The sequence below is a fragment of the Sorex fumeus genome, unplaced genomic scaffold (assembly GCF_029834395.1).
Source record: "Sorex fumeus unplaced genomic scaffold, SorFum_2.1 ptg000044l, whole genome shotgun sequence".
Taxonomy (NCBI): Eukaryota; Metazoa; Chordata; class Mammalia; order Eulipotyphla; family Soricidae; genus Sorex; species Sorex fumeus.
Genome location: NW_026606101.1, coordinates 26,392,461 through 26,418,542, shown reverse-complemented (window position 1 = coordinate 26,418,542; position 26,082 = coordinate 26,392,461). Strand labels below are relative to the sequence as shown.

The following is a 26,082-nucleotide window of genomic DNA, read 5'->3' as shown; positions in this document are numbered from 1 at the left end:
GCATGCTTTGCATCACCTTCCTTCGGGAATTTAAAAAAACAAGAGCTGTTTTCACATGAGCACATGTATTTCTGTAGATCCATTCTAGGTCGGATAGCATATTCAGAAGATATATGCTCTGTATGTCGTCACTCTACTGACAGAATTGGGAAAGCATGGGTTTGGCAAAAAGTACATTTCTAGGTTAGAAAAGAGCATTTGCTGTTCTTCAGAGTAAAGTTAATTCCTCCTAGTTATCAACCTTGAGGTAAAACCTGTTGGTCTATCAGGTATATACATGAAAATTGAGAAAATTAAAATTATCATGACAAAACAGTTCAGGGGGGCTTGGTTCAGAGTCACTTTCAGGATAGGCATTAATAACCAAACCATCTGCACTTTGAAATTTCCTCCTGTCCCTCTGGTAGCTGAGAAATCTCGGTGTAACTTCTGACAGATGGGGAAGAACTTTAAACCAGTTACTTTGAAATTCTTTCAAAGGGAATGAAGAATGGACAGAATGAGGCCAGCCGTATGATTCTCAGAGGGCCTCCCAGGGCCAAAAAGGCTCTAAATCAAAGGAAATCTTTTCTATCTGTAATTCCAAAGTGTTACCATGAAACTGTCCAGCAGTTACAACAACGAAACTATAATCCCTCTAAATGTTGTCTCCATTCGAAATTGAATAGTGATATATCTAATCACCAACATCATACTTGTTCTATATAGTAGTCAAAGAAAAATGAGAAATCAGGAAGATGGAAATTCCTAAGAAAAACCTTCTACACATGACTGACAAGCTAAGCTTGGGAAGGGCACAGTAAAGAGGCATCAAAGCTGAAAACTGGAGGGATAGTTCTAGGGCTAAGCACAAGTTTTACATACAGGAGATCTGGGTTCGATCCCCAGGACCACAGGGTTCCCCAAAGCAGGTATGGTTAATAAGATTTTTTAGGAAACAATCAAAAGGGGACAGAGAGATAGCACAGCAGTCAGGGTACCTGCCATGCACACAGCAGAATGGGGTTCAATCCCGGGCACCCTATATAGTCCCCAGAACACCACCTGGAGTGATCCCTCAGCTAAGAACCAGGAGTAAGTTCTGACCACCCCCAGGTGCGAAACCCCCAAAACAAAAATATTCTTTAAGTTTTAAAACACATCAAAGCGCTTTAAGGATCAGCAATGAAATCCTCTCTCTGATTTTGGTAATCAAAGGATGCTCTTTAAAAAACAATATTCAACAGAATATTTTTTCCCTTTCACACTCATGAATTTACACATCATTTAATAGAGAGATGCAACGAGAAAATAAATACCAAATAAACTCATCAATAAAACATATTACCAAGAGCTCTGTTTAATCAAAATAATCTAATTAAATAAATGGTTTCTCCCCCCAAATTTCTAGTCAAGTTCCAAATAAGTAAACTTTTTAGATTGAGGGCTCGGATGCTCTTTAAGAAAAGAATAAACAACACTTGCTTACGATCAAACTCATAAAACCAATGCGAGATTATGTCCAACAACTATAAATGATAAACTACCTTCAAGGAAAGGTCTTGTCTAATTCTGGTACACTCACACATTGAAGTATCAGTCACTTTTAGCAAAAAAAAAATTTCTCAAATTGCTGATAATCTTTCCAAATTGAATCACTTCTTGTGGGTATGCTACTTCTCAATGGATGGTATAAATAATCATGAAAGACCTTTTCCCCATGTCATCAATCTGCAGATGGCTTCAAACTTATTTAAACATGGCACCTCTCCTGCTTATTCATCAGACTGCTTTCCTAATTTGCCCAATAGGCAGACATTGCAATAAAAGTGTTGAGTTTCTTAATTATTTCAGAGACACTTATTTCATATGTGAAATGTACAGATTCCTCCTTCTCCCAAGAAAGTCCTGCCACAGCTAAAATTTGGAAGATATTCACTAACAGGACTAAGGTAAAGCTCCAAGACCAAAGCTAAAGCCAAGGAAGATGTTTCAGAGATGGTAACCTGACTAACAGCCTACAGAACTCAGCCAGTTGAAGGAAGGGGTCGAGTACAAAGTTAGCAAAAGCACTATGCCCACAGTATTTGTGTTACTGGAATTTTTAATATAGCTTAGTTGAGGTGCCATATATAAAGTTATAAAAAAATCCTTCATTGTAGAAGTTCAGTTGTAGGTGGCTTGTATTTGGCAAATTAGGAAAACTGAACATTCTGGAAGCAATGGGAAGTTGCCAAAGCAATTTAAAGGTAATGCTCTCATAAGATATTTTTGTGCAAATTACTTGGGTGAGTATGGAGAGAGGAACAAAGGGGCCCCAAAATTTCAACTTATTGAATAGCTGTTTATCTAGCTCCTCCTGCAAACTGCAAATCCAAAGACTTCAACTTTGTTCACTGTTATAGCCCCTAATACTTAACAGTCAGTACCATATAGGAGTGACTGAATGAATAGGAAAGCCGTGGGGAAACTCCAAGGTTACTAAACAATCAAGGCCTGAAACCTTAAGGACATCAACTTAAGCAGCAGAGGTAAGAAGATCAGGGATTAGACAGAAATGCAAGATCTCAGTAGTAGAGACTTAACAGATTGGTGGCTTGACCAGCTTCAGGAGGATTTCCAACACAGGATGAGACAAGGGTTATCAAGTGCCTGAGAACAAATGACTATATAAAGAAACTACGGCATATCTACACAGTGGAATACTACATAGCTGTTAGGAAAACTGCAGTCATGAAATTTGCTTATACGTGAATGGATGTAGAGGGTATCATGCACAGTGAAATGAGTTCGGAGGCAGATGTACAGACATAGAATGATCATACTCATTTGCAGATGTAAAAGAAAACCACAGTGTGAAAATAATATGCCAAGACAGTAGAAATGAGGGTCAGGAGGGTTGGTCCGTGGTTGGAAGTTGCTACAAGTGAGGGAGGAGTGAAGTTAGGCTGGAGAAGGGACCACTATGACAATAGTTTTAAATGATCACTCTAGACAAGAACTGAATGCTGAAAGGAGGTAGAATGATACACATGATAACCTTTAGTAACATTATTGCAAACCACAAGGTAGAAATGGGAGGAGGAGGAGGAGGAGGAGGAGGAAGAGGAGGAGAAGGAAGAGGAGGAGGAGGAGGAAGAAGAGGAAGAGGAAGAGGAGGATGAAGAGGGAGAAGGTGGAGGAGAATGACATAGAGGCAGGCGCGGGATGGGGGGCGCGGGCAAGAGGCAAACTAGGGATACCAGTGGTAAGAAAGGTACACTGGTGAAGGATAGATGTTGGAACATTATATGACTGAAACCCAATCATGAACAATTCTGTAACCTGTATATTTCATGGTGATTCGATTAAAAAATAGATAATAATAAAACATAAGAAAAATAACATAAAAAATAAAAGATACACAATGGACTTCGACATCAAGATCTGCAGCAAACAATGAGTTATAACTAGAGCATAGACAAGAGTTCAGAGATACGGAAGTCATCACGAGCAGGTAACTACAAAACGGTATGAATGAATAGAGGTACAAACTTGTACAGAAAATCAGTGAGAAGAGTCAAGAACAACGAACACAGAGACAGCCAGAAAATACCACTGGAGACTGGAAGCAGAAGAGGATGTCCACAGAGTTCCAGGGCACTTACCTATAAAACAATATAGAGACAACAACCAAGCCCTTGGAACCAGGGAATTTAGGAGTCTGTGTAAGGGGAAGAGGGAAAATGAACAATCTCCTGAAATTCCCTCAGGATGGAGAAGTGTTATGACTTCTCCAAAATTACCAACTCTGGTAATCTGCAGAGCGGCAATCACTAATAGCCACAGTCTTAATTTCTCATACCATAAAATGTGGAGATGAGATGAACTCAGATTCCTTCCAGCAATATGATTTTATTATTCTAATCAAGTTTCATTGTTTGTTCATTCAGAACAAGTACACAAACCAAGCTGAACAGTCTTCCCCTTTTCAAACAGCAAGGCCCTGAAAACTAGAGAATAAATGAGCTTGAGGTCTTGGAGACTCACTGCCCAACTGAACAAATGTGAAAAATATAGCTTGTTCATTTCTACATGGTGATGCTAATGATTCCGTTAAATTGACTTCTTTGAAGGAAAATTACTGTTAATAACCTTAATTTCCTTTTAATCTCTTCCTCCAGGTAACTGACATTTTAGATAAAATATTTTCATAAAATACTAAAAGCACAGGAATTATAACTTAGGTACTAACTCCATGTTGACAGTTTTTATGAATCCCTATCTTAGAGACCGCACCTTTGGTTCCTCAGATAAGTACACAAAGTTCCCCATTCTCTACATTTTCCAAGAAATAGTATTTATTACAAATGAACTCAAAAAAACGTTAATAATACTCTAAGACCTACCACAAATTTTACTGATAGCAGCCATGTGGTGCTAAAGAACATCCCAACTGCAACTGAAACATAATCCCTCCAACTACAGTTTTCTCTTGTATGTCCACAAAATCAGACCATAGGCTTTTCAGCCTGGCCTGGTCTCTCACCCACACACAACCTCTGCTCTAAAAGGGTCAGGGGGTAGACTCTGCTGTTTCAACCCCAGACCCATTCACTAACCCTCTCCACTGCTGCTTCCTCACTCTTGTCTGGGTTCAACAAATGAAAAGTACCAGCCAGAATGCAGAGGCAAGAGGTAGGCAGAGGTAGGCATATTTACCACCTGATGTCTCTGTGCAGAGTATCAGAGGCTGGCTGTACCCGTGTACCAAAGGACACTGTTCTTGCCAGGAGGCCCTTCTCATGATTTTCCTGGAGCAGGAATAGCTCCCCACTGTTGCTAAGTCCTTCTTCAGCACCCCCTGGTTGTTTTTCCTTATACTTACCCACACCCTCGAAAGGGTCCTCGATTAAGCTCTTCCCCAAGGATTCAGTTGACACGTACCATCTGTTCCCCAGCAAGCCCTGAATGACACAAGGTTAAAGAGTGACCAGGTGGGGCTCTCCACTGTGGCTTTCACAGATATTATCAAAGGAAATGATCTGTAAACTGTAAAAAAATGCTAGACCATGACCGTAAGGAAAACCGAACACACGCTTTTTTTGAATACGCGAGGATCCATTGCCAAGAAAGATGACTGAATCCTACTGTGTTTCTACAATTCAGTGTGCTGTAAAAATAAACATGCAGAAGGCATACAATCAGAATTTGAATGTCACTGCCAACTTAGCCAGAATTAAAAAAAAAAAAAAGATCGCTAGTGAGGCAGATGAACGAACTGAATCCATCTCTGGAAACACAGCACTATTTCATCCGCTGCAATTATTGATCCGCAGCAAACTTTGCTCATCCTGATATTGTGGTGGTGTGGTGTGTAGCTCTTAATCCTTCAAGGAACGTCACAACGGTCAAAGAATAAAGGAATAATATTTCAAATGAATAACAATCCCGGTTTTCAAAGCTCTCATTTGTGAAAACTTGTGGGAGTCGGTGACCTAGATTTCTAGTTTTCCTAGTATCTCTCTAAATTTAAATACAGCAGAGTTTCTAAATATCATTTCAAAACTTCAGGTACCTATTAGATAACAAAACAGCATTATCTCTGATCCTTCTAATTCTCTAAATAGAAGGCAAAAGAGGTTGCTGAATAGTTATTTCAAAGTCTAAAACCATCATATACCTGGGCAGAAAGCTTGACAATGAAATAAACCAATGAGATGCCAACCTTCACTGGCAAATGCAGCTTCTCACTTCTCTGTCCATATATTCAAGCGTGCTTACTTATGTCCCTGAACCGTCTGATGTTCAGGAGCTTTCCAGTTAGCCAAATGGATCATGACACAGAATTTGAACCCTGATTCTATCTCTCTTTACCAAAGTCTTCAATTGGCCTCTAAAAAATATCTTTCACCACACATTACATTTTCAAGGAATTTTTAAGACATTAACTATATCTGGAGTCATTTCCTGGTATTCTGTGCCTCACTGAAATCTGACTGAATTTGTGAAGCAATGTGACAATGTGGGGCATACTTCAATTAAAGGATACATTTATAATTTAAGGTTCTGCAAGATAGAGATTCCATGGGGACCTTATTTTAAAGGCAATCTGGCAGTACTCTCTCAAAATGTAAAACATGCATATTCTTTTGACCAGCTATATCTATTTCTAGGAATTTCACTAGAAATTCTCACATGTGTGCACAAAGGCTGATGTACAAATACCTTTCAGTTTCCAATAGTGAAAGAAGAAGAATGGTTAAATAAAAAGTAATACACCCAAAGGGATCAGAAAAGGGGGGGAGAGAAAGAGAGAGAGAGAGAGAGAGAGAGGAGGCACTCTCAGCTGTTGCCAATGGTTATATCTGGGAATGGATGTAGGTGGAAAAGAGCATTTTGCATTTTGCTTCTGTATTTCTGCATTCTCACTTCAACTGAAGCATAGTAATGTATCACATACATAATTTGAAAAACCAATGCAAATAGGCTAAATAAAGAGTACCAGGATAAAGATGCATGCCTCACATGTGCTCAGTACTATTTGATACCTTACACCACATGGTCCCCTGAGCATCACCAGGTATGGCTCCAGGGACTACCAAGTACCTCAGCGGTGGCACCAGTATCCCTGGCATCAGAGGACCCAAACAGCACTGCATCCCCAGGCCCTAGCACTGAACAGTTCAGCTTAGCTGATCAAGAATCACCAAGAACTAGGGCTAAGAGATAGTACAGCAGGCGGGGCACTTGCATTGCACATGGCAGACAATGGGTTCAATCCCCAGCATCTCATACGATTCCCCCGAGTCCACCAGGAGTGATATCCCTGAGCACAGGGCAGGAGTAAACCCTGAGCACAAATCCAGGAGTGAGTCCTGAGCACAGAGCCGAGAGTAAGCCCTGAGCACAGTCAGATGGCTCAGAAACAAACAAAAAACACAAAACATAAAGAATCCCCAAGAGTGCGCCCCAAGCCCCCTAAACACTAGTTGAAAGGTCCAGAGGAAAGTTTGTTTTATTTGTTAATTAAAACCACTGAAAACAAAATATTAACAGAAGTTCTAAAGGGAGGATTGGTGACGTGTCCAATGACAGTGTATTAGCAGATGTAAAAGAAACCTTTCCTCTCCAAAGGGGCATCACTTTCACTCTACCCAATGGGCTCTCTTGTTTAGGAGCCAGAAGGAGAGGAAGTCTGCTGAGGAGACGATTCACTCTGACACTCAGCTGCAGAGACAAACCTATATTCCGTAAGTCCAAGTTACCGAACGTGGGCATCTACAGTTGTTCATGGATCAGTATCCGAGATCAAGAACAAACCCCTCCGTCTTTTCCCCATCAAAGAAGTCCCCCGCACCACGTTTGGGTGCCCTTCTATCGAAGGAGCACTGTGCAATGGAAGTGAAGACTTTACTGGGCCTTCTTCCAGTCTGTGTATTAGAAAAATAAGGAAAAGAAAAGCCAGGCAGACTCAGAATCTAAGATCATGGGCACTGAAACGCTGTGGCAGAACCGAGCTGTTTAATAAATCTGCACAGGGAAATGGGGTCTGAACCGAGAAGACCCTGAGGCTTCTGGAAGACACATCCTGACACTTCCCAGCATGCACAATTTCCAGGCTCTTCAGAGCTGACCAAGACTCCAAGGGCGAGCTCCTGGGATTCATTCCACACACATATTTTGTTTGGCCGCTCCTAGGGATGACAAGGGCTTTCATTTTTCTTTATTTCAAAATATTTTTTCAATGACATCGAGCAATGAGAAGAAAGTTGGGTTTCCCATTTCTCTGAAAATGAGAGAAGCACTGCACTGTAGCACTGTAGCACTGTCCTCCCATTGTTCGTCGATTTGTTCTTCATCGACTTGCTGGAGCAGGCACCAGTAACATCTCCACTGTGAGACTTGTTATTGTTTTTAGCATATGGAATATGCCACGAGGAGCTTGCCAAGCTCTGCTGTGTGGGCGTGATACTCTCTGTAGCTTGCCGGGCTCACCAAGAAGGACGGAGCAATCGAACCCGGGTCGGCCGGGTGCAAGGCAAACGCCCTACCCGCTGTGCTATCACTCCAGTCCAAATGTAAAACACTCGCTAATAATCACACACACACACACACACACACACACACAGACACAGAGACAGAGAGACAGAGAGACACAAACACACACAGACACACACACAATACCAGGAAGATTAAGAGGCCTGAAACATTTTATGAACCAGAAAAGTTTGTTTTTCTGTTACTACTGTTACTATTACAATGGAACCCAGAGAAGAAGAGTAGCTGAGTGCCTCCACTGAAGCCAGAAGGGCCTCCTGCTAAAAACCAGGGCTCCCCAAACTATTCAAGGAAATTGTTCACTCTCTGCAGGCCTCGAGTCCTTCATGTGATCCTTTTTTTTTTCTTCTAATGTTTAGTTGGGAGACACTTGGGAAAAGCAACTGGCTCACTAAACTATATTTCAAAAGTCCACAATCTCATAATTTTGAGGCTAAAGGTGAGATAATTTTAGGTCCCTTGGCTCAACTGCAGTCACAGACTTAAATGCAGAAGATCTCCACTTCCTACTGGTCCAAAGAGGTTTCAGGGCAGCAGAACAAATGTCTCTTTCTTAAAGTTCAATGGAAAACTAACTCAGCTACTTTGTGTGGCTAGGTCAATGGCATTTGCCCCAATGAAGGAGAATGACTAGGTTAGTGGCAATTCTAGACGTGTCCAGAAGAGAAAGACCAACAGCAGCAGTAGCAACTCAATGACCAGGATCTTCCCAGAAGAATTTTGTTCTTATTCCATTATTTTATTTCACAAATGGGGCAATGGAGGCCCAGAGTGGACACCCAGAGCCACAAAGCTAATATAAGGATAGTAAGGATTCAAGCTCACATGTGGCCTGATTATAATGCCTGAAAATCTCAGCACACAGACCTTACTTTATGGAGGAATCTGGAGACCAGGACTCCTTTTTTTTTTCCTTTTTGGTTCCCACCCGGCGATGCACAGGGATTACTCTCCTGGCTTTGCACTCAGGAGGTAATCCTGGCGGTGCTCAGGGGATGGTGGGAATCGAACCTGGGTCAGCCACGTGCGGGGCAAGCTCCTACCTGCTGTACTATTGCTCCAGGCTCCCTAGACCAGGACTTCTTAAACTCAACTTTTGCTCTTTGTCACACCTTTTTTTTTTTTTTTTGCCAAAGGAATGAAATTCAGATAAGCACTTTGAGAAACAAGTTAAATTTATTATGTGGCTGACTTTCAGTTGATTTTTGGTTGTGGCGCATTCTTTGCAGTGTGAACATTCAATGCTTCACCACCCCAAAGTGGGCTGTGCTGCTCAGTTTAAGGAGTCAGGCTACATATCCTTCTGTCTCAGCATAATTTTAAGTGCAGAAAATAAAAAAAGAAACCCATTACATTGAATGATACTTATCAAAATTGTTTTTTAAACTGGACACACACACACACACACACACACATTTCTTTCTCAAGCCATTAAATGCCAAAATCAACAGTGACTCTAACATCTTCCTCAACTGTCATTTGGAAGTAAGCTAAAATAAGGTCATTCATTTATCAGCTACATTCCTGGACCCAACAAACCGCATCTTCGGACCCTTATGTGGTGAACCTGAGGTAAAGAACTCCTCTTCTATGAGAAAGAGCAAAATGTCAAATAGCAATCTAACTGTCTGTGATTTCATCTCTCTAAATGAGCTGCTTATAATAAATTACATTGCGCAACTTTCTTCCTCCTCTTCTAAGGAAATGGCTACTTCACTTATGTCAGGAGCCAAAATCATCCTTGACTGGTTCAGGAGTGTGAGGGGAAATGCTTCCAGAAGGACAATCTATCTTCAAGTAGTTGCAGCACGGTAGCTAGAGGTGGAGTTTCTAGCCCTTGGTGTACCAAAGGTTCATGGGAAAAGAGCTGTGAAGAATCTTGTCCTGGCTAAGAGGAAAAGATAACACTATCTTATGTGCACATGGGGTTCAACCTTCTCGTTGAAGGTTTTATGGCCAGTTGGCAAGAGTAGGCAAGAGAGGTATTCAAAGAAAAACTTTCTGACTTATGGTCAAGTATTTTGATATCTCAAAGAAAACAAAGGGAAAAGTAAATGAAATTCATGCAGAGAAAATAATATTTCTGCTGGTCACTCATCCTGTGGAACATCCTCATCTCCTGAGAGGCAGGGCATCACTGCTTTCATCTCCTCTCCAAACCTCGGTCACACCTTCACCTTTTGACAAACATCCTAAAACCTGAGGTTCCCCAACAGGCTTTGAAAAAGTGGAATTTGGAAATAGTTGTTGTGACTGAGTGAAATGGGCCTTTGACTCTAGGTTGTTATTTCCAAAGAATGCTTCATTCTAACCAGGATACTGTGAATATCTCACTTATCTATTTAGTAGTGTGCTCTACGGGAGGTGAAGGAAAGCCAATTTTTACATTAGATTAACAAAAGATTCATAGCCTCTGAATGTGGAATGCTTTTCTCTCACTCTAAGGCATTATTAAATAAATAATATTACACCTTGAGGAAGTGTTTTACTTCAAAGAGGGAGACTTTATCACACTCACACATACAAAACTGTGATACAGAAAACCAAATACTAAGGAACAGAAGACCTACAGAAGGTTCTTTTATTTCCTGAATGCTACAAGGAAACAAAAATAGGAACGATAACAACAAGAATTAAGCAATGTCCTCTCAAACTCAGCAAACTTTTGAACATCAGCAATCACAGAAAGTTGTGGCTACCTAACACAGAGTTGAAAAGCTCTATTAAAAATTTCTCAATACGTGGAAAAGTTCTTTTGACAGACATAAATATGGCCTATACGTTTATATTATGAGATGAATGCAACGGCTTTAGAAACTCCAGTCTAGACAAAAATGCCAACTGTGATCATTAAAGTGTCCTCATTAGTCCTTGACCTCATTCTGCATATCAATTGCATAAATTTTGGCTTTGCAGGGCTCACTTAGACAGTTTATTAAAAATCCTGGACAACCAGTGTTAAAAAAACATGCTGTTTCATCCTTACTTTACAAGCAGTAACAAAAGACAATAATTTTGTAATGACCTAAGTAATTTGGTTTTCTTTTTTTCTTTCCTCAAAAATATGTATTCACTCTAAAGGCCATTTGTGAAGAACTTGAAGGCTAGAATTCTTTCTTTCCTGCAAGTGTTTCTATGTGCTCTGATCCCAAAGGTTAACTTTATTTTTTAAATTGGACTGAGCAGCTAATTACTAACGCATTTTTGGATGATACACAAAAACCATTTATTAGTTCTGATGTTTGAATTTGCCAGCTACACCTGAAACTTGACAATGCAGATGCAAAATTCAGAATCTGACTTCACTTGTATCCCATTCTGGCAAGAATGATGGTGTCCAGTGTTTTCAGTTCAAGGCAAACCACACAGCAGCAGTAAGGCTCAATTCTATCAAGTTTAACTTGGAGGATGAGTTAGAATGAATAAAGTAGGCAAACACTTAGTCATCATTTCAATTCCTAATAAATCAACCCCCCAAATGAATATCACGCTCGTTTTGGACTGCCAAATATAACTGTCCTGCACTGCCAAAAGTCAGAAGTATACATTAATCTAAAGATGGTTGGATTTGTTTTCAGAAAAGATCAAACAGACAGTACTGGCTAGGGGAGTTCTCTGCTGGGGGTGATATTTTTTGGTACTGGCTAGTTCTCTGCCTGGGGTAATATGTTTTAAAGATATGATACAGATTTTTTTAAATCCATGTCTGCAAAAACATCTCCTTAGCCGCATAGCACTTTTTGAACTTGCATATTTCACTCTCTCATTAAGCAAAAACACACCTCCTCAAGATTCCAAAGATGTTAAGTCCTTTAACATCCCTCACATTTCAGATACAAAAAGGTAAAACTTAGAAAAAGAGTATTTCAGAACAAAGCTCTTCTGCGGGGGTGTGCATTCATAAAATAAAGGTAGCATTAGCTTGAAGATAAAATTGTATACTCAATGATCAAATGAGTCTTAGAAATTCTGTTTTGACAACTGCTTGTAGAATAGTGTTTTCACCAATGATTAATGCAGAGCTGGGTAGTGATATCATCAAAGCTAAATCAAAACTAATTTCAGATAATAATTGAAGGAAAGTGGAAAGGGTAATTGGTACAGGTTGGCTCTAGTATGCAATGTTACATATGAAGTTACATGCAATTTTGGCAGCACAAAGTCTCATGGACCCCAACAAAAAATTAAAATACGCTATTTCATTTAAAACTTGATTTATTTTTTAATGAAAACAGGTGTTCTTCCCTGCTGGAAATCATCTATTAAATTTCTACAAAGTAAAGGTAAGATGACAGAACAGATCAAAAATACCAGCTGAAAAATATGCAACACTATCTTATGAAAAACAGCATTCTAGATTACATAACGGGGATAATGGAAGATTAAGCCACATGCCCCTGGCCAGGGAGATTTTTGTTGTGCGTGGTTCCATAATTTAGGCCACTAAAGTTTAAGACTATATAATACCAGACTCATTTCAAACAAATTTTTGAAATCAAGAACCTTGGAAACAATTTAGGTATAAAGTTAAATCTTTTGTGCATACACAGCAAAAAAAAAAATCTTTTCTAAAACTCAGGCCCTCAGTCTCTTAACTCCTCCTAGGCTGCCCAGGTAGTCACCAGTTGCTTTTTTTTTTCTGATCATGTAAACTTTATGAATCTGATTTCTCTTTCAAGAAAGAAACTTGATTCTTCACATGTCTGAATGACATTACTGTCAACTAAACAGAATCAATAGTTCTCTACAAACTCATAATTTATAAATCATTACTCATCACATTTGTTTTATTTAAAAAAAAAAAGCGGCCTCCACGACTGTTTTGGTTCAAATGAAAGCATAAATAGTAGAACTAGAGCTGGAATCACAAGTGTAAAAGGGAAAAAAAAAAAAAGGTCATTTCTCCAATATAAGGGAAGCTTATGAAAATGTAAGGGAATTCCCTCTTCCTTTCCCGCTAGGGAAAAGAAATGCTAGTTGCGTGATAGTTTTATCCTTCTGAAGTTGCACTTAGACACACACTTGAAAATTGGAGAATTCCAGATTCCACATTTCTTACCGCACTGCCTACAAAGTCTACAGTCGGAAGCATGGTGCTAGATAGCCAGGATCTAATAAGTTAAAGAAAAGGGCAACTTTCAAAAGATTCTGAAAATAAGATCACCTTCCCTGCCCATAGTGTACAAGCTCTTCGGAGGCCCCAACGTTGCCCCCAAAGAGCGCTTGTCCGGGTTGGTTAAATGGAAACGGTCCATCATTTCTACACCCACCTCCCCGACACACACACACACACACACACACACACACACACACACACACACAGTCACTCACACACACACACACTCACACACACACACACACACACGAGGTTAAGAGGATCCCCCACGCATACACATTTCTATGCGTCGCACGGTGCCAACTACTTCCACCAGCCCCGAAGAAATCGTAGGCACGTCGAGCCCGGCTTTTTCCAGCCCGAAGTGGGGAGCGAGTGTGCGGGTGGCAGGGACGGTGGTGGCGGCAGCGGTGGAGCACGGTCCCCAGCGCGCCGGGCGCCCGCCTCGCGGCACCTGCACCGGCCCCGGCCCGGGCATCCGGGCGCGCGCGCTCGCGTCCCACACGGCCACCCGCGCACCGGGACCCGAGCCGCCGGCGGCGGCGGGAGCATCCTCCGGCGGGACCCGGGCGCAGAAAGGAAAAGAGAAAAAAAAAAAAAAGCTTTCTCCTACCTGTCACTTTGCCTGGCCGCGCCGCCGGGGGATGCGGGAGAAGCCCGAGTGTGCGCGCGCGGGGGACGCGCGGGGGTGTGAGCGACCGCGCCGGGTGCCGCTCACTTACCGCGGCCGGCGCCACCGCCGCCGACCCCTCCCCCCGCCGCCGACCCCCCCCCCCGCGGGCGCGCCCGGCCCCGCCCCCCGGCTGCCCCCGCCCCCCGCTCCCCACACCCCCCCACCCCAGCTCCCCGCCTCCCCGGAGCGGTGCTCACCTCCGCCGCGGGCCGGGGCCCGGGGGTGGCGTTTCCGCCGCGCGCGCGTCGCTCGGCCCCCGCCGCTGCCCCGGGTGGCCCTCTCGGATCGCGCCCGGCGGCTGGAGAGCCCGAGCTGTCGCCTCGCAGCCCCAACCTGCCCGGGCTACGGAGCATGCCCAGTGCGGCGCGGCCGGCCCGGGCTGGGGGTGGGCAGGGGCCGGCTGCCGGTCCCCCGCGGGCCCGCGGAGCAGGATGGGGGGGGGGCGCCGGGAGGGCCCCGGGCGTAGCCTGGCGGCCCCGATGGGCGGCCCAGGTGGCGGAGGAGGGGGGGGGGGGACCTCGGGGAGACGGTGGGTGGAGCGTCCCCAGGAGGCCGCCGGGGGGCGCGCTACTCCGGGGTCTCCTCGCTCCCCCCGCGTTCCCCCCCCACCCCACCCGCCAACTCCTGGAGGTCCCGGCGCCGCGGCACGTGCCCCTAGTCTGGGGTAGGTGGCGCGGGGCGTGGGAGCTTGTCGGGCAGAAGTAGCACCCTCGGGTGGCAGAGCCGCCGCCCGCCGAGGACCGGGGACCGGGGCGGGGGCAAAGCGCGAAGGGGTCGCTAGGGAAAAACGTACCCCAATCCCCCTCGACGACGAGGACTGTTAGTTCGTGTTTGGGTTTTTGTTTAATAAACGCAAAGTGCTTGCAGTGCTCCAGCCACGGCTCGAAAACGCGTTTTGATTTTAATTCGTGTGATCCTAAAACTCCTATGATCACTTGGGAGTTGCGGGGGGGTGAGAATTACCGGGAGCCTCGGCGATCGGTGGTTCCAAAAAGTCTTCCCCAAATGCATCCCAGACTTTGATCCCTGGGATGCAGGCGCGCTCCCCAGCCAGTCAGTGTCCGGCTGGTGCCAGCCCCAGCGCCCTGGTGGTCCCAATCACTCTCACCCCACAGACTCCAATGGGGTGCAGGCTGGCATCACTCTTTGTGTGGACCCTTAACGACCATCAGCTCCAGGATTCCCCGGAGGACTCTCCCTTCGCCCCCTCCCCCTCCCCGCCCCCAGGCCACTCTGCCGCCTCCTCCCAGCCGGCGGCCACCAAAACCCGGAGACGTGGCACCTGCGCGTTGGGGACTGGGGCCGCGCTCGCAGCTGAACTGGGCATGCTCAGCCGCCTGGCCGGGAGGACCTAGTGCCGGGTCGCCCATGCAGTGAGGGAACTGAGGGGAAATGTGGGCGCGAAGAATTGTCCTGGCCCTGAAGGGCAGAGGCAGGGGTAGATGCTAAAGACGGGGTCCTGCGTGCCACATCCTGGAATTCCCAAGCAGACTGAGAGGGGGTGAACAAAAGTTCTTGCAACTGGTCATCCTTAAGCTGGAAACGCTGAAAACCCGCGGACACTCCCCAGCTGCTAAACTGCAATTTTAGCTCAGGGGAAAGAGGGGAAAAAAAACAAAATCCTCCTAAGCAGTTAAGCCTGTCTGCTAGTGAGGAAGCCAAGAAAAATAGATTAGACCAAGTTTCCTCTCCCAGATCTCAGAGGAAAGCTGGGTGACTCTTCCGTGTTCCGAAGTCCTCATGATCAGGCGATTTTGAAGGGCTTCGGATGCTAAGACAGCTTTCCTTAAACTTTATGTGCACGGTGGGTTACCTGGACATCTTGTAAAAGAGCAGGTTCTGATTCTTCAGGTTTGGGATTGGGAACCTGAGATTCTGCATTTCTAACCAAATTCCCCTGTCTGATCTGCGGTTTTTCTGGTTGAGTTGCAACGGGTTAGGACAATGATTTTGCTCTGTTCTTTATATCCACATGTAGTTAGTTACTGAGGAAGGGACGGTTGTTTGGACTAGTAGTTCCATGTCTTTTGTACTATACAAAGCTGCTACTTTAGTTTATCTGAGTTTTTCTTGCCTTTGGCAACCCCCTCCCCCCCCCCCCATTCCTGCCCAAATATTTGGGATTTAAAACATATATATTTTTTCTTTTTTACTATTTTTTTTAAATAGTAAAAAATACTTTCTTTCTCTTCCAGAAGTGAGTGATAGCACAGTGGGTAGAGCATTTGCCTTTCACGCAGCCGACCCTGGCTCTATTCCTCCATCCCTCTCGGAGAGTCCTGCAAGCTATGGAGAGGACAAAGGCTGGCAAGCTACCCATGAAGTATTCAATATGCCTAAAACAGTAACAAGTCTCACAATGGAGACATTACTGGTGCCTGCTCGAGCAAGTCGATGAACAAAGGGAGGATAGTGCTACAGTGCTTTATATCCTATGTGAGAAAACTAAGGTTTAGGAAGGCTATGCCATGTGCCCAAGTAGCACAGCCAATAAGTAACGTAGTTAGTTTCAAACCCAGTTCTCCACGTTTTCCTAGCTATCTTCCTGTATCCCCTGTCCCCACCCACCCATCACCCATGAACTGATGAGCTGGAAGCTGTCATCCATGGATCTCAGCCATTTTTAACAGTCCCTCTTAAGTTAGTGCCTACTACACCCAAACATATTGTATCAATTAACTAGTCTTAGTAAAAGCTACACCAAAATTACTGGCAACCGTGATTCACTAGTTCACAATTCTGTGAATCAGCCTTGAGCTGGAACTAGTGGTTGCTCCACCGTTTTCTGCTGAGTCCCTTCCTGCAGTTGTGGGCATGGGGAGCACGGAGCTTTTAGAGGACAGGGAAAACTGGGTGCTCCTCTGACTGATTCCTCTCATGCTGACCTCCTGACTCCCAGCTACAAAGAAGGGAAAGCACCCATTCAAAATAGCATTTTGCACTTTCATTTGCTAATGCCCTGTTGTCCAATGGGAGCCATATCTCCGGGTTCTGTCACTGTCACTGTCCTCCCGTTGTTCATTGATTTGCTCAAGTGGGCCCAGTAAAGTCTCCATCGTGAGACTTGTTGTTACTGTGTTTGGCATATTGAATACGTCACGGGTAACTTGCCAGGTTTCCGTAGTGTAGTGGTTATCTTCGGGTTCAAATCCTGGAAAATTAATAAGTTCACTTTTTGATAGGAAGGGACGAGGATGCAATGTAGGAGCCATTTTCTTATGGACTTTGTACCCCTTGCCACCTCCCCCCCATGCCAGTCTACCAATACAATATCGGTCATCAAACTGGTCTCCCTACTCTAGGATATGCTGAAGCTTTATGATTATAATTTATAATTACAATAAACTAATTTACCCATAGGAAGACAGAACACTACATGGCAATATTTTGTTGTTATTCTATTCTAATATTGAGTTCATTAAGGAATCTCAACTCAATACGATATAACACATTAAATGCTTATATTCAATTCCATTCAATCCCATTCTGTGTGGAAGTTTCTCCCCCCCCCATCTTTAGTAACCCCTTAAATATATTCAAGAAAATAACTTTTAACATCTCTTATGTGCCAAGTTGTCTTTGCTTTTGTATGGGGGCCACTCCCAGCAGTACACATTGGTTACTTCCTGCAGGGTGTTCTGGGCACCCTAGGGTACTGGGCACCAAACTTGGGCTTCCAACAAGTAAACCATGCACTGCAGTCCTTTGACCTATCTCCCCAGTCTGCCAAGAACTATTCTTGGCAGATTTTGAGGTAAACAAACGTGGCATATCTGTGCCCTTATGTCAGAGGAGGCAAACTATAAATGGCATATTCAAGGTATATCATACTGGGTCTCCTGCCCCCATGCCTGGCTGTCCTCACTGGGGCCCCTTGGAGGGGGGCCTGGTTGGGTTTCCCTCTGCCCCCTCCCCCGCCCCGGAGCGGAGCCCCAGCAGCCAAAGACCTCCAGAACCAGCCACAGCCATGCTGAGACCACTCTCCACATGTCCTGACAAGCCTCATGCATGAAGGAACTGGCAGAGGAACCAAGGCATGCAGGTCCCAGGGCTGAGATCTCCAAGCCTGCTCAGATTGGGACTGGGCCTTCTCCACTCAGATCCCCCATCTTCCAGTAGGTAGCCGTCACACCCACCAGCTGCCTCCAGTGCCAGGTTGGTCCCATCAACAGCCAAGATGTAGAGACTATAAAACCCAGCTCACGGAAGAGAACAGCAGAGTCTCCTGCCCCCCGTGCCTGGCTGTCCTCACTGGGGCCCCTTGGAGGGAAGCGGGTTGAGTTTCCTCCCCCCACCTAAGAGAGCCCCAGTAGCTGAAGACCTCCAGAACCAGCCACAGCCATGCTGAGACCACTCTCCACACATCCAGACAAGCCTCATGCATGAAGGAACTGGCAGAGGAACCCAGGCATGCGGGTCCCGGGGCTGAGATCTCCAAGCCTGCTTGGATTGGGACTGGGCCTTCTCCACCCAGATCCCCCACCTTCCAGTAGGTAAGCGTCACACCCACCAGCTGCCACCAGCGCCAGGTTGGTCTCATCAACGGCCAAGACGCAGAGACTATAAAACCCAGCTCCTGAATGTGGCCACGTGACATCTTATTATCTCATTTTTCCTTTGGAGAACCCGGCAGGCTACTGAAAGTATCCTGCCCGCAAGGCAGAGTCTGGCAAACTTCCCATGTCGTACACAATATGCCAAATACCAGTAACAATGATGGGTCTCATTCTCCTAACCCTGAAAGAGCATTGAATATGGTTCTTTTAAAATCTCAGGGCTAGGAAGATGGAGACATTACTGGTGCCTGATCAAGGCAATGGACGAACAACAGGATGATCATGATTGTGATCATATTGGGAGTGGGAAAGATAGTACAGGGATTTAGGTGCTTGCCTTGCAACAGGATCAATCCCAACACCACATGTGGTGTCCCAAGCACCACTCGGAGTGAACCCTGAGCACAGAGCCAGGAGTAAGCTCTGAACTCTGCCGGGTTCACTTCCCCCTCACTTCCCACAAAAGTATAATACATTGACTTGAGAACTATGGTGAGAAGCAATAAAATAAGTCTTCTGAAGTTGGAGTAGAGTACTCTATTAGGTAGAGGTCAGAGGAAGACTTTTTGAGGATGTAACATTGAGTGCAGATCTAAATGAAGAGAGATGTGACTGAATCATTGTTTTCAGCAGAGAGAATAGCCAAAGTCTTGAGATGAGAGTTTACTTGTTCAAGAAACAGAAAGGGGGAGAACAGCCTAGGACAGCATAGTGAGAGGAACTGAGGTGACAAAGGCAGCAGGAAACCAGGAGGTATAAGTTTTTGAAAAGGGCTTGGGTCTTAGACAAGTGTAATATGAGCCTATTAGAAGATGAGTTTCTGATTAACGGTCTAGAGCAACTTTTCTCAACTAGGGTTTCTATGTCCTCCCCACTGGTTACCCAGGCTAATCTATGGGTCTGAAGGTGAAAATTATTTGTAAACAGGAGTCACATCATGAGACTGGGGCATAGCGAACAGAATAAAGAGAAGCACAGAAATGAAACAGTCTGAAGGGTGCCGCAGTGGGAAGGGGTTGAAAACACTTTAAAGAACTCTCACAGGGGTAAAGTGCCTGGAGGACTAAAAGCACAAAGGAAGGAATCCTTTCAAAGAATACAGCAACTGTGATTCTACTCCGGCCTATTTTATAATTTTCCACATTAAAACTCAGATTATTTTAACTCTTCTACTCCAAGCTTGGCTTGAGTCTAATTTTCTCCCTATCTTCTTATAGGTTCCATATGAACTCTGTATTCCTTGAAATGGAAGACTGGTCACAGACTCTGGCCCTTTAAAAGGTCCTCTCCTGCCCCCTGCACCACTTCCATTCAAGTCTCCCCTCTTTATTGCAGGAAGAAGAAGAAGGAAAAGGATTGAAGTCTCCATCTTTGACCTCTGACCATTGTGATTTTTTTTTGTTCACTGTGGTGGTTTCTCTGGCTAAAGGACGGATGACACACTATGGCAAGTGTCCCAATACTGTTTCTCTGCCATGAAAGAATATTTGAGATCCTTGAACAGCTTTCTCAAGCTCTAAACTTCTATCCTTCTCCCAATCCTTGGCTCAGTTCCTTTTATTCCAAGTCCATGTTTGTCTCTATGATGGCCCCCGTCCCACACCTCTTACTGATGGGGGTCATTTGACTGGCAAAATCCTCTATTAGGGGGAACAGCCATGAAAACTTAAACCTATCAGGCTTCCACAATGACTACTGTGAAAATTCAGAAAATTGCCCTGCTTTGCCAAGCTAAAGGGTTGAAAGGAAAGGGAAAAAACAAGTGAAGAGACTTCTGTCACAAGGAAGATACTTGGACCCAGTTCTGGAGGCGCTCTCTCTCTCTCTCTCTCTCTCTCTCTCTCTCTCTCTCTCTCTCTCTCTCATACGAACACCCCTTTGTGCTCCAGCTCAGGCTATAATTCTCAATTCTGAGTCAACGTCTTATTGTGAGGATTAACAATCACCACAAGAAAGACTAGGGAACAGACTATCAATGTAACTTCCTATAAAATCTATAGCCTTGTTATTCTCTCTTGATTTAAAAGGCGGCTAAAAACAAGGGCCCACACAACAACAGTCACAACTGTATTTGCAAAAGATCACATTATATTTGTTTTATAAAAGGACAGCCCATCTCTCATCCTGATGTAACAGGATACATTAATCACACTTCCACCTAGCTCTTTACCAGCTGTCCTTTGTGAATGAAAAAGATCACTACTGGCCAATTTTATCCAGTTTGCCTTAATTAGGGACATACATCTTTAAAAGAGGGACATTCACAGACTGATGTCCACCACCTTGGCCTTGGGGTTTTTCCTCCCAAACCTTTAGTCTTGTTCTACTGCTTAATGAGGACCTAAACCGCTTGTAGAGGTATTGAGAACCAAAGAAAAATAGACTAAGAATAATTGGTCAAGAATTAAATTTTTGTAGCATCTAATGAGAGTCAGAAAAGCCAAAAAACACTAAAGTTTTTACTAAACTGTTAGTGGGAATGTAAACAGAAAGCAGAAAGCAAAGTACAACGGGGACAAGACTTTAATTCTATCCCAAAGACCTTGGCTTTAAAAAGTAGAATCTTTTAGGAACCTGAGCAAGTAGGGTGTTTTCCTTGAATGTGGCCAACCCAACCTGGTCCCTAGCACCCCATTTGGTCTCTGGAGCCTGTCAGTTGTGATCCCCGAGTGCAGAATCAGATCCCTGAGTGAAGATCCAGGAGTAAGACCTGAGAAAATTTAGATGTGGCCCCAAACAAAGAAACAAAGAAGTAGAATTTTCTAGACTAGAGTGCAGAGGTTCAAACATGTTATGATGATGGTGATGAGAAGGATGTCATTGATGACTTGTTATGATTATGGAAAAATAATATATGCAATAAAATGAGAAATTCTTAACTGAGACTGTGAGGAATTTTTATTATATAAAACAACTACGTGACCATATTCTGAATGAAGATGCAGTACATACTCAGCATCCCAAAATGTTCCCTAATGCCCCTTCTATCTTAGTACTGACCCACCAGTGCCACAAGTAATCATCTTTCTAACACTACAGAATTTCTTTGTTTTCTTTTGGAATACATTTTTTTTGGGAAACCTAGCCTGGGGGACATGGTATAGGTATGTGAATTGGAGTCAGACCCCTATACAATTTCTCCAACTCCTGTTTTTGAATTTTTTGTAAGTGAAATCACATGCTCTTATTTTGTATAGCTGCCTTTGTTTAATCTCCATTTTGTCTGTGAGACTCATCTATATTATAAACTTGTAAATAATAGTCTATTCCTGTTTATTGTGATGAGGATATCACAGAACAAATGTGTGAAAATATATTGATAGCATCTACTGGGATGGTAAAGATTTAAACTTTGAAATAAAAGAGCACTTAGAAGCTGATCCATTACCTGATATTCTCCTTCGTTTATTCCTTATTTCTAGAACATGTAATAAGTTGACTAAGAACTCATTACTTGTGTTAATGGGTCTTCCTTATGTTCTGTGGAAATAAAATTATTCAGTGTCATGTTAAACTCAACTCAAAAGTGTTTTATGCAAAAAAAGTACAAAAATTGTGACATAGTTCTGAATAAAAAATAAAGGATTTACCCAATAAATTAAAGAACAATAAGTTATTTTTATGATGCTGAAACATTTGTAATCATTTTTTTGAAGTATGAGGAAGACATGCTGTTAGATTTAAACTAGAATATCTCAAACATGGATGCCAACATTTAACCCGTGGGATATGATTTACAAATGACTGCACTATTCCTACTTACTTCATGTTTATGACAAGATTGAATAAAATAAAATGAGATCATTTGGGACAAACACATATATGTACACACAAAGATATATTTATAGTATATATTACACATATATGTATATATACAGTTACATAATATATACTATATATGTTTGTTTTTTTAACAGGCAGCTGAGCTGTTGACCTAATAGCATGTTTTTATATTTTCTCTATTTTTTAAATATAAACAAATCAGTTTTGTAAATACAATGGTTTGTTTCTGCCATCTTTGCTATGATGCCACAAGATTAGAAAAATGCATTGACTTACAATATAAATATCAATTGTACATTCAACAAGATTCAATGTTCTTTTCTTCACTGACTCCATGTGGTTGAAAACACAACAGAAGTACAATTTACAATTCAGTTAAATTTATTGTTCCTCTCTGTCTTGGGATGCCCAAAATTTTCATCCACATACAGAAATAAATGTATTTGGCCTTTCTTTTTCAATTAGTTTTATTGTTGGAATTCATCCTAGGGAAGATAAAAAAATAATGGATTTTTATAATTTTTCACTTTAGAGAATTATATGATGCAATCATTTCAACTAGTTGACCAACATTTCATTCATTTTGTTTCATTCAGAGGGTCTTTATAACAAACTCTGATTCGGACCCCTGACTTTTTTTTTTCCCCTTTATTTTATTTTATTTTTTTTAAAGTTGTAGATTTACAATTTTTTGTGCTTTGGTTTCAATTATACAATGATCAGATACCCATCCCTCCACCAGTGCCCATTTTCCACCACCATGGATAATATCCCTCCCACCCCCATCCCCCCATCCCCCCGTCTCTGTGGCAGGGCAATCCCCTGTGTTCTCTCTCTCCTTTTGGGTGTTGTGGTCTGCAAAAGAGGCATTGAGTGGCAAACATGTTCAGTCCATAGTCTACTTTCGACATGCATCTCCCCTCCTGGGAGGATCCTCCAAACATCCTTTATTTGGTGCTCCCTTCTCTATCTGAATAGCCCTTTCCTCTAGGATACCCGGCTGGCCTCTAAGTTATGGAGTAATCCTCCTGGTGCTGATCTCAGCTATTCTTGGGTATTAATCTCATACTTTGTTACTTTATATCCCCCAGATGAATGCAATCTTTCTATGTCTATCCCTCTCTTTCTGACTCATTTCGCTTAGCATGATGACTTATACTATTCTGGGACCCCAATTTCCACTTCAGAAGTGGCAGGTGCATTGTTGCAGTAATACCTAACAACTAAAGAACGAAGGCAAAATTAATTCAATCCTGAGAGAATATTCTAAAACCTAGAATTTACCTCTTGGACAAATGCACTTTTTTCCTTGTATTTATAGTTCTTTCTTTCTTTTTTACAAAAGAAAGCAGAGCTGGTAAAGCAAGTAGGGCATTTGCCTTATAAGCAGCCAACCCGGGTTCAATCCCTGGCATCCCATATGATCTTCCAAGCACTGCCCAGAGTAATTCCTAGTGCAGAGCCAGGAGTAACCTCTGAGCATTGCTGGGTATGATGCAAAAAACAAATAAACAAAATATTTTTAAAAAAGCATTAGGTTTTGTAACATATGCTTACTTAGTCACTGAGAGGACTGAGTTTCTACTACCCACATGATATTAAAGAGCTTTGTTTTGGGAGAGTCATTCCCTGTGCAAGGACAGATCACTCACTGCACCAGAAGCAGGATACCCATGGAATGGGGCAAACAGTGACTGAGAAATGTTCCTTGTCAAGTCTTCTATCTGCAGTGGGCTGTGTCTATAGCCCAAACAGAATAACTTATATCCAATTTGTGTAAAATCATCATATAGGCTTGAGTTATAGAGGAAGCAGCAGTCACCAGACTTATCTCATGCAGACAGTATTTTCTTAATTAGGTCAAATATACAGGAAAAGCATATGGCCCTGCTGGATACCCCCAAGGTGGGGATATTGGGGATATTCCACTTAGTAAAACAGTTAAAGTCTTAGAATGCAAAATGTTTACCAATGTTGGCCCCAAAAGGCATAGAATAAAAAGGCTTAGGGTCTTTTAGATGTAAAGGGCAACGTGGCAAAAAAATAGAATATAAACTGTCACGACTTCTATCCTTTATTGATGCTTGCTAATTGACTATATAAAACACACCAGTCTTAGCTCCTCAAGTACCTATTGAATGTTAATGTGCAGACTGTCCTTAACATTTCAGTCTACTTAAATAGTGACTCATGTGTCACTGGCAGGGAGAGCAACATAATATTGAATAAATGACCTGCCTCTGGGATCACTGATATAGGCAGGTGACCCTAGGCTTGGACAGTTCACACATGTTTGTCTCTTTACATGTTTGTCTTAATCTTTCACTGACCTCCACTGGATGTAGTTTGAAGGTCTGAGTGGCATTAGATATTCCACTTTCAAGATAATCTTAATGTAATGAGAAATGAGTGTGTTCATCTTGGCTGGTTGACATTGATCTGATTGATGGCCATGGCAGAGCTAACAGAGAGAGTTACTACACCAGTGCACATCAAGGCCATGTCACACCTCTGCTTGTGTAAAGGCAGCTAATATGCCATTGCCCCAGGTAAGCTAGTGCTTTGAACAATATTTAAGAAAGGGTCAAAGTGACCTGCACATGGCTGGAACATTCCACAAAAGCAACCACACCTATGGTTTAATATAAGACTTGGAATATACTGAGATACTTAAAAATATTTGCTGAACTAGAAATGAATGATCATGTGATCTACTTGAGTAACTGAAACCTCCACTGAGTAACTGACACCAGAAGCACAAGACCTTATTTGCTTCTCACATTATATCAGAAGCAGTCATTAAGTAGTATTGATTGACTCTATTTACAAATACCTTTTAAATCATTTTTCTTTTCATTCAAGACTCACCTTCTCTAACTCATCCAGAAAAATGTAAGCTTCTTAAGTTTCCCTAAAGAACTCTGCACATTTTAATTTTATAGCACAAAACTCATTGTCTTTGAATTATCCTGGAGCATATTTAGTTCACCCCAAAGGGCTGTGAAACACTGGAAAACAAAATCAAAATTCAAACTCATTTTTTTCTTGGAAAAAATTCAATGGTATATATTCTAAAAGGAAGCAAAACAAGGAAAAGATAAAAATTTAAAACATGTGAACAGAATATACGATGAGAGTAAGGACTGCCAACCCATCCCAAGCATTCTTATACAGAGAATAACTCATTATATTTTTACATATTATTTACCTTTCCCATGATTCTTTCTTATATGCATTGCTTCTTCTCCACACTATTTTGTTTTTAAAAATGTAATCTACTTTTGTACTTCTGTTGATAAATGTAGATAAGTTAAATTTTTTTAGTTGTTCTGGTTTCTTGGACATGTTGCATGACATTCAACAAGTTTTACAACTATAGAATTATAATTTCTAGCTATGAAAAGAAGTGAAAGTAATATGTTCCCATATCCTTCCTGCTTCTTTTCCTCCTGCCTTCCACAACCCAAAATTTTAAGTGCTTACATTATTTTTCTTAGTGTTAATATTGATAGTCTCAAATTTATACTCACTTTTATGCCTCATTTACTTGGTTTATTATATATTTGACATCTGATCCTAAAAGTTTTGAATTCACTGTTATGAATATTTTCTCTTACTCTCAACTTCCATTATCCCTACATTTTACATTTTAACTGGCATTTTATTTTATTTTTTTATATTAAGTAAGCCCAACAGAAGTCCAATTGCTTTACTTTCTCTATTCATAGGTTTGTTTTTGGACATTATTCATCTAATAATATATTTTCTAAGGGATTATGAAATCGTATTTTCTAATGATTGTATGTCAAGATATCTGTCCTTTTTTTTTGCTGTTAACTTAAACAATCATTTGACAGTTTAAAACCCTTCTGGAGCACTTGGTTAGCTTTGCTTTCAACATCCAGCTTGCTGTATGGCAGTTTGTGGCCAATATA

General features: G+C 42.4%; 1 protein-coding gene across 5 annotated transcripts in view; it reads right to left on the bottom strand.

Annotated features, from left to right (window-relative positions):
• The window catches only part of PLCB4 (phospholipase C beta 4), a 444,937-nt gene extending 430,640 nt beyond the window's left edge, over positions 1-14,297 (bottom strand). For 2 of the 5 annotated variants that reach the window (XM_056121270.1, XM_056121275.1), the window contains exon 1: positions 14,006-14,297. The gene's annotated coding sequence lies outside the window, so the exon portion shown is untranslated. Of the gene's footprint in view, positions 1-13,748; positions 13,890-14,005 lie in introns of those variants that run through there. The other 3 variants (XM_056121273.1, XM_056121276.1, XM_056121271.1) reach the window with 2 other exon arrangements.
• Between the last annotated feature and the right edge of the window lie 11,785 nt (positions 14,298-26,082).